We start from the raw sequence: 9422 nt of genomic DNA, 5'->3' as shown, positions 1-9422 counted from the left end.
TTCAGGAGACATTTCTGCAACCCCTCACCAACAATATGTTTTTCAGCCTTACTCACGAAAATTTATTTCGATGATACGATGCAGAGAGAATTGATTGAGAGAGAGAGACAGTAGGAATTATTTAAATCACCGTGTATTACTCTGAATCAAAAATCAGCTTTCGAAACTTTAAAATGTCGCTTTAAGCGGTTACATGTTTAAATCGAATCGAATTCTTTGGTAGGTAGTGCTTAGAAGTAACTTCGCGCTTCTATTTGGGGCTGGTACCACCCGTCAAAAAATAATCCTATCGATATATTAATTACGTGAGACAACTCTAAAAAAATAATATATTGACATTTACAGAGTAACTTTGGGAAAAAGGTATATAAAGGAATACGAATCGAGAGATTTTATAATATTCAATCAATCATCTAAAGTTTCTCGCAAAAAATAAACATTTAACCCCGATGCAATGATATGGATTTAGTTAGAGAGAAAAAAAACAGGATGATGATCCTTTATGAATAAGAGAAAGTTTTACTGGCGGAAAACAGAAGATATCATTGGAATTGCCAATGAAAATAACAGGGTCATACAGAAAAAAATAGATAAACAGAAGCGTGCGTGGAATAAAATGAAAACATTTGAGTATTAGCGTATCAGGATTTTCCTGACGTCGCGCGAGCGCCCGGATTCTTAAATACACGCCCTTGAACGCAGAACGATTACATGAAAATCCATGTTACAACCAGCGAAAAAAATCCGGTCTCTTGTGAAAGAACAAAACTCCCTTCTCCCCATTTACGCTTCGCATCCTTCCCGACGGGGAAAAAATATAAAAAAACGTCTCACCCTCATCTCACTCACTCTATCTCAGCCACCCTCCCAGCCTTCATCCTCCTTAGAAAACGGCGAGCCCCACTAGCGTGATAAATGAATCGCATAATTAAAGACCACCCCTACAGCCTGCAAAGCTCTGCCTTGCCACTCTTCCCTACCGGGCGCGCCGCGGGTTACAAGACAGAAGAATAAGGAGAGCGAGGAGGAAACACGGGAGCGAAATAAAAAGAGGCGTGGATTGAAATAGAAGGGAAGGTAAAGGGTGGCGTTCTTCGTGGGGCACAATAAAGTGTGAGCGCAGGACGGGAGACCACGAAAGGAGAAAAGGAGGGGCGGCGCGTCGATTTTCAACCGTTGTGAGAGCTGTATGCTTCAATCTCATGTGTCATGGTATGATTCTTTTTGTAAGGGATAAGGTTTTAAAGGAAAACTTCTAAAAGTCAAAACTAAAGTGATTACGTATAAATGATGATCACATTCAGCATTTGTACATAAAAATCTCTCAATTACAACGCTTGCATGGATAATTGATGCAATTAGCTGAGATAATCATAAATATATGCCTTGATATCAGCAGTAGATAAGCATCATCGTCCAGTACAGCTAATAGATGTGCACATGGGAACAAACAAGTTTTATGCAGCTTTCATGGACGGCTGTTGAATTAGAAACGCAGAAATTTGATTGAATTCAGATTTACAGTTCTCATGAAATACTACGGGTTTTATCGCTCAGTGGCAGAATTTCAATTTCATATGGACAGCTGGCGAAGGCAGAACTGCTACTGAAGCAATAATAAATCTACAGACTTTATATCCCACCCATTACTTCCATTTTCTAGAAGGGATGCTCATGCAAAGACATGGATAAATGTCCAAGTCTCCTTACTAGTGCAAATTTGCCGAATAGTCGGTTCGTGAAAACGTGCTTACTAACAGCACTTTTTCGACACTTGTTTCCTATTCCGTTGTTATAATTGATAAGGAAAAAACTGTTATTTTGCCGGATGCAAATGTGAATGAACTCGGCTATCTTTAAAATATGATTGGAAAAACCCAATTTGCCTAAACTATGTCGTCAGAACTTGCTTCACATTAACCATAAAACAAGTGTGCAATAAATTTATCACTTTGAAAGATAAGCAGTTGGCATTAAATAAAATTCAAAATTTAAAGAGACAAAACGAAGGATACATAAAAGAGCCAATTAATTTTTTGTCGTGATTACCTATAAATTTCATTAACCATATTTTGCAATGGATGCCACTCTAAAATCAATATGTTTGAGCTGGGTAGCAGAGTACCTATTTGAATGCAAATAAAATGAAGTAGTTGCTAAAAAATACCTCGCACAAAAAAATTCGAAAGAGTTTTACCCAAAATAGGAAAAACACAAGGAAACCACGACATGAAAACGGAAATGGATACTGATGAGTTAAAAAACAAGCTTACATCTGCATGCTATTCAATGATTTCTAGAGCACTGTCGTGTGAGAATAAAATTCGAGAACCTCAAAGATCGTACTCGAAAAACTTTTCACCTCTAATGGCGTAGACGGAAAAATATTATCCATGCCAAACACATTCAGTCTCGCCGGACGAATAATACCGTTCATGTGTACGTGACGGAAAATCACAGGAAGTTACTCGGTAAACTTTTCTGTTCTTTTCTCCCCTTTTGGAATGTTCACGAGATTTGAGGAGAAAAAACCTTTGATACGAACAGCTTGAATAGCTTTAATTAAAAACATTTGAAAAAAAGTGACTTTTTCCGGGCGTATTTTTCCGCGCAAAAAGCACGCTGAATTTAAAAATGAGATAAAGCCAACCGCATATTTTGCTAAAATACTGCGGGGCACAGCGGACGAATGTGCGTGCCGTGCATAAAATAATGTGGCAAAGAAGGATGAAGAAATGGTCTGTGCAGCAGGGAGCCTATATAAAATTTTCAGGAACGGTTTTATAGAAACGAGGTCGAGGGATGTAGGATAAAATGAGACTTGGGAGGGTAAAAGGGAGAAAATTGGGAAGAGGGCGGGGGTGATTTCGGTCCAGACTATCAGGAAACTGAACAACGGAGGCAAAAGAATGCAAAATTTGAGAAAAAAAGAAAGAATCGGAAAGATAATTGAATGAACCTCACGGAGGTCACCAAAATTGTTGCAGGAGGCGTGACAAAATAAAAAAAAGTAAAAAATAATGACAAAACAAAAATAATGGTTATCACTGCAGGCAAGCAAAGATTTTCTTGAAAACAAAAACTGTGAACAGCCAAACTTAATTCAGGTTAATAAAAAAGAATTCAGATTTTAAATTTAAATGACGGCAAGCTGTGTATTGTTTTGCAGTGGATATGTAGAATTGATTTTCCATAATTACGAAGAATTACTCTCCTACTTCAGTACCTCGTATTTTATTCGCAGTAGTCACGCGGTTTATCCAGCTCAACACATTTGATCGAATAATGCATAATCATCATCTCGTTATTTACTGTTTTTCAACTCTATTTATACGAAATGCTCGTTGCGTTACGCAACCTAACGACATTTTAAACGAAATGCTCCTTGCTTTGCGAAAACTAATGAGATTTTACGCGGGGCTGTTCACAATATGATAAAAATGTTAAAGCGCACGGCGGTACATAATTTTTCTTTAGAGTCATTCACACATAAAAGCGAACGCAAATCAATTGGGGCCTATGACCGAATGTTTTTTTAGTCTTTAAATGGACGCATTAATAATTATATGTTCAAGCATAAATGAGTCAACGAGGCATCAGCATACATCCACGACCACTTGATAGCGGTCTGTGATCTCTCCAAGTGACTTCTCGACCATGACCTTTGGCTATAATACACTAGGACGAAGGTTATATGAAGTACAAGTTAGATGATAAGGACTATGAGCGACTATCCTTATCAATGGTAGGATGCCGTAAAAATCTAAGCCGGATAAAAAAGTAATCCTAGGTAAAGAGCCGTAGAAGAACGAAAATAATGTACGGGAAAATGAGCGAGGGACTAGGAGAGGGCGCGGAAGAAGGGGGAGAATAGTATCAGAGCCCAATGGAGACCACAGAGCGAAACAAGGCGGCTGTATAACAGAGGGGAGGGAGCGAATTGGCCCGGGGGGGTGGGGTGTAGGAGAGAAATAGGAGGGAGAGCAATTTTATTTTGACTTATGTGAAAGTCATTTCGAAACAGTAAGAGGGTCACTAATCATGCACAACCGGCTACTTCCATTGAGACTCCCCATTGATCATTAAACAGTAGCGCACTTAAAGGATTTCTTTTTTTTACCGCAGTCTGCAGTGTAATTATAGTCACATGGGGTAAAATTTCGTCCGCTTTATTCTTGAAAGTCGACACAGTTCGGATTCCCTCTCCAATTCCTGTTAATGAGCAAACATGTCGACTTATCCAGGAAGAAAGAAAAAAAAAATTTCCCCCTGGAACAGTATTAAGGGCAAGAATGATAATGCAAACTGATACAAGCTCTCATTAGATAAATTAGGACAACAGTAGGGGCCATTAAAAAAAAAGCCACAATTGGAAAAATGTGACGTGCTCAGCGTATGATTTTCCCTATAGTTGTGAACCGCCTATTCGAAACTCTACCTTTAAATAAAATTGATGATAATGTATCAGCTGGCGGAAAAAGGTTTTTACCTTAATAAGAAAAAGAGTATTGAGAGAATAACACTCTGTCTCCTGCGATTCACATTCATTATTAATGCCGAGATGAATGATCATTAAGTCAACAAAATAATTTATTCCAGCTGCCTAATTAACTTCATAATTCCCTTAGCAAAGGTTTCACTTTTCATATTGATGTTCGGAAACATGAATTAATAAAATAATTCAAATCCCACAATTATATACACAAAAAGTTAATCTCTTAAAATATGAGGATTACTTCCTTTCATTTACAGTACGGGGCGAATTAAAAGCTTGTGATATGCATCGCAATTTTTCTATTGGATATTATATATTCGTTATTATATTCCTTCATCTTTACTTGATTTCCCTTTAAAAAGCAAACTGATTTTTCGCAAAAATATTTATCCACTTATATTTAATTGTTCTCAATTTTTTTTAATCTAACATATTTGTTTGATTATAGTCATTAATTTAAAAGTCAATCACATATTTACTTTTTAATCAATTTAAAAAATCAAAACTAATTCTTGATGTAACTTTACCATTGATCTTTTTTTCCTCAGATTTGCTTTATATTTAATATATATAAGGCAAGTATTAGTGCATACATTAAAAACCATTGGAGTCTTTGATTTGAATACCGCAATTCAATTTTAAGGACATTTAAAAACATGATAAAAATGGATATAACATTTCCAAAATATTTAATTTTGTGGAGAATATAAAACTCCCAAGCTTATAAAGGGCGTCCACAAATATTCAATTTAACGTCTTTAAAAATGGTTAATGTTAAAAAGGTAAAGATGACTCATATTCAAAAGTATGTAGATTTTGGTCATAATTAAATCAGTTTCTCTTCTAGAAAGTTGCTAACATAAACATTTCTACCACTCCATTATTATCTATTGCTCATATTAATGATCTAAGTAGAGATCATTCCCCCAAGTTCGGATAACATCCACGCATATACGTATTTGTATACGTAAACGATAAAGAGAATCTTAGCAAACATTAATTCCCTATGTAAATTGAGTTATCGAAGTTAACTTTTTTACTGTTGCAATTCTACTCTCATACCTGGTTTACGTATTAAGAAGGGAAAATGAGTGTACCCTTAAAGAAACGCGAAAGAGAAAACCTAAAGTACTTGCATTCGTAGTGGGCATGCAATGAGCAGGAAAACACACTAGGTATAATAAGTAGATCTTTCTGAGAAACAAAATTGAAATTGACAGAAATTGGACATTAATCTACACGCGTGAAACAATTTAGAAATGATATGAGCCCAGCGTCAACAGTTCGATCCGATAATTAATTTCAAACGCGTTCAGTAAAGTGTTCCTGAACTCTCATCAAGTCATTATAAATGATTTATGGTACTTAATAGTCCAATGGTTTGAAAAATTTAAAAAATCAGGGTCTTTCGAAAATTTGCCGCCAGCATGCATTTCTCTACCACATACTTACAGTTCCAGGCAAATCAGAGAGATAATCGCGATGTTTTTCCGTAAACGGGAAAAAGTTGGACTCAAAATAATTTTCCTCGAGACCTGAAATTAAGTCACCGTTGCATTTTTTAATAGAGTGATGACATGGCCATTCAGGTGAAATTGAAAGACAAATATTAACGAGGATTTGAAAGAACTGATCGGTGAATTACCTTATTTCCTTCATCGCTAAACTCCGAGTCTAGGTTTTAGTACACCAACGCGGAGAATGAAGACTATGCGATTATTTTCCTCATGTTTGTGAGCGTGTGCTTCCTGGTCAATTAATTCATGGTCGTATAAAAATGAATTTTTGATCACACATACCGTAGAATTGATAATCAATGGGATTCCATGAGTTAAAGTAAAGTATGACAGTGGTATGAACTATTGCATATTTTAGAGAGTAATCGAAATTATAATTACACAAAACATTATAGCATACCATATGCACCCACTCCATAATGACCTTCATATATTCGTAAACTTTATTAATTTCATAATCAGTATAATTAAGCCGAAGATATTTCAGCAGATGATTTGCATATAATATATGCTGAGAAAAACGCGTGAACAAAAGGGAAATTTAATCAGGGCAGCAAATCATCTGGGGAAATTCTCGCTATTTCGAGCTTGAACTCCTAATACTTGGGGATGTTATTGATATACGATTCAGTATAATGGGAAGCAGGAATTATGCAAGCCCAACATATCATCAGTCATGAAATACCTAATTACAGCAAAAAAGATCAAAATATGTTATTTCAATTTGTGATTCATGTGTTATCATCATGCTCCCTTGTTTCGAAAACTAGAATTTTTAAATCCTATAGTATTTTCGAATATTACCTCAGAACGAGAACATTTCATTTTGCGAATGGTTATTGCTTTGAAACTGCCTTTTTCTATATTTTTGATAGAAATGAAAAAGTACTACTCATGATTTCCCATTACAGCAATTACTCCCAGAAATGAAATCCTGAAAAGTAGAGAACTAATTATATTCTACAATTTAATCTCGTGGTATCGTGTTTGTTTCTTTTTTTGCATGAGACGTCAGCAGAAATGGAAAAATATTCCCACTGATTTTTGGTGATTTGAATACATATTATAAAGTAACAAAATAATATTACAACACAAGAGAGGATAAACCACATCATCAAGGCCTGAAGAGAGATTCGAGCCCAAACGTTTACTTCACCTCATTCCACGAGCACCTCATTGACACGACTAATTTTTTAATATGTGCAAAGGAATCATCTACTTTAAGAGTGAGAACAAATTCGGAATAGAGCTCCGTGCTCGTGCCTTACTTAAAAAAATACCCTCTTTAGACCCACCCGCCGAACGTGGGCGACGGCAACCGCGCGTGACGGCAACAGGGAGGAAAATGCTAAATATCAAGTATCGCTCCGTGCCTTACAGAAAACCTACTGAAGATCGCGCTCAGACCTCTCGCTGGCGGTGGCGACCGACCGATGCATGAAAAAGGTACGCGAGGAGGAAAACCCCAGTCGCATGCACGTTTACGTGAGCGTAGGTGCACAAAATACACGAGCACGCCCCTCCCCAAGATTTTAATGGGAATCCCGAAGAGCGGAGTGAGCAGCGAGGTTGGTAGGAGGGGTGTGGGGGTAAGAGGGCAGAGAGAGAGAAGGGGAGCGGGGGACTTGAGGGACTGGAAAGGGCAAGAAGCCAGCGAGACTGGATGGGGGAAGGGTGTAGGGGGACGCGCGGGGGTGGCAATCCATGGAAGGAGGTCCAAACGATGGGAGGGGGAAGCGGATCTGGGGAGGGGGACGCGAACAGTGACTCTGAGGTGGGAGATGGGGCAATGCCTGGAGAAACGGGAGGGAGAACCCACGGAGACTCACGCCCCCTACCCTCTCCTTCCCAACCCACCCCCGCCATCCCCTTCTCGGCTCGGTGGGGAGGGGAAAGACTCATTTTTCACGGCAATCTATTCACGTCTCTGCCACAAGGGTCGCGAGGAGTTAGACGCGCCGGGAGTGTGAGGGAGGGCAGGGTCAGGAGCACGAGGATAGAGGGGTGGTGGGGGGAGACGGCGACGGCGGCAACGCTGTTATACGGAAAGAGACGGAGTCGCAAGAAAGACAAAAAAGCAACACGCGGAGAGGGTAGGAGTCCCTTCTTTCAAAAAAAAAAATTTCTTTGGGTCCCCCAGGTTTTTCGAGCACGGATTCCGAGTCGCTTCTGTTTTATCAGCTTCCCTCCTCTTTTTTATCATCTTCCCTCTCTTTTACCATCTACGCCTTAACCTGGAGACTCCACCGCGTGTACGAGCTAAGTAAGCAAACGATAAAAGTGATTTAATTTCACGGCTCTGATTCGATTCGTTAAGGGAAACGTATAATCGAATGAGTCCCAGCATAGAAATCCGACTGAAGTGTATTATTAACTCAAATGCAGATACACGTTGAATATCGGAAATTCAAATGCGAATTTTCAGGATTACGGAGCTCACGGCTTACTTTCTGCGATGCGAATTTCGTGAACCCTTCTATTGGTTGAAATGAAATTCATTCAATAAACACCAAAAACCTAAAAAAATAAATATCGAAAAATTCACTGCCACGCTTTGGAATGACATATTCCATAAGTCTTAATAACTGGTGACTGAACGATAACTTTAGATTGAGACGAATTCTCTGGAGCAGTTAAAGAGTTCAAAAGGTTTTGCGTATATACCCCATTTAAAAGGTTACCTAATTTCATAATGTAATTTACTATTAATTAAACTCTTAATAATTATTAGGTGTTGCTACTTAGATTTCAACGTTGTAAGCAAACAAATTAGTGGGCTTTCATGGCACAACTGGACTGCGAAATTTGAAAAATATGAAGTTAGTGGATGATGCATACGTGCTCTACATAACTTTTCACTACGATTAATGTTTACTTACGGTAAAATTTCAACGATTTGCGTTATTACAGAGTCACATACAGGTAATATAAATAAAAACCACCGGATCAAAAATCATCAAGACATAAACGAAAGGAATTTTAAAGATTTAATTTAAACGATTGAAATATCTAAATTTTGAAATTTCACGAGTAATAATAAAGAATGTCAAATAAAATGTACGACGAAGTGTAGTTGAAAGGCCTAAAAATAAAAATATTTCTAGATCCTTACTGAGAAATATTTTCTATGGTAACAAAACTTAGTAAGAGGAATTAACTCTAGTTGAAAGAAGTAAAATAAAATAAAACGGTCAAGGTGACGTCTCTTTAGTTCGTTATAACCCATATCCATCGAAGAGCAACGAAAGATCCGACTCTCCAAATAATGATGTGGCAGTTATCATGAATAAATCACGCATGCATTCAGTTATAATCATTGAACCCAACAGTGTACAATAAACCATCACCTTGAATTTCGGCTCACGTTTTTTAATATAGGCTAGCTTGTAGTAAACTTTGTTTAAGAATAC

This window comes from Hetaerina americana, unplaced genomic scaffold (assembly GCF_022747635.1).
Source record: "Hetaerina americana unplaced genomic scaffold, ioHetAmer1.1.p SCAF_10, whole genome shotgun sequence".
Taxonomy (NCBI): Eukaryota; Metazoa; Arthropoda; class Insecta; order Odonata; family Calopterygidae; genus Hetaerina; species Hetaerina americana.
Note: the sequence above shows the minus strand (reverse complement) of the source record.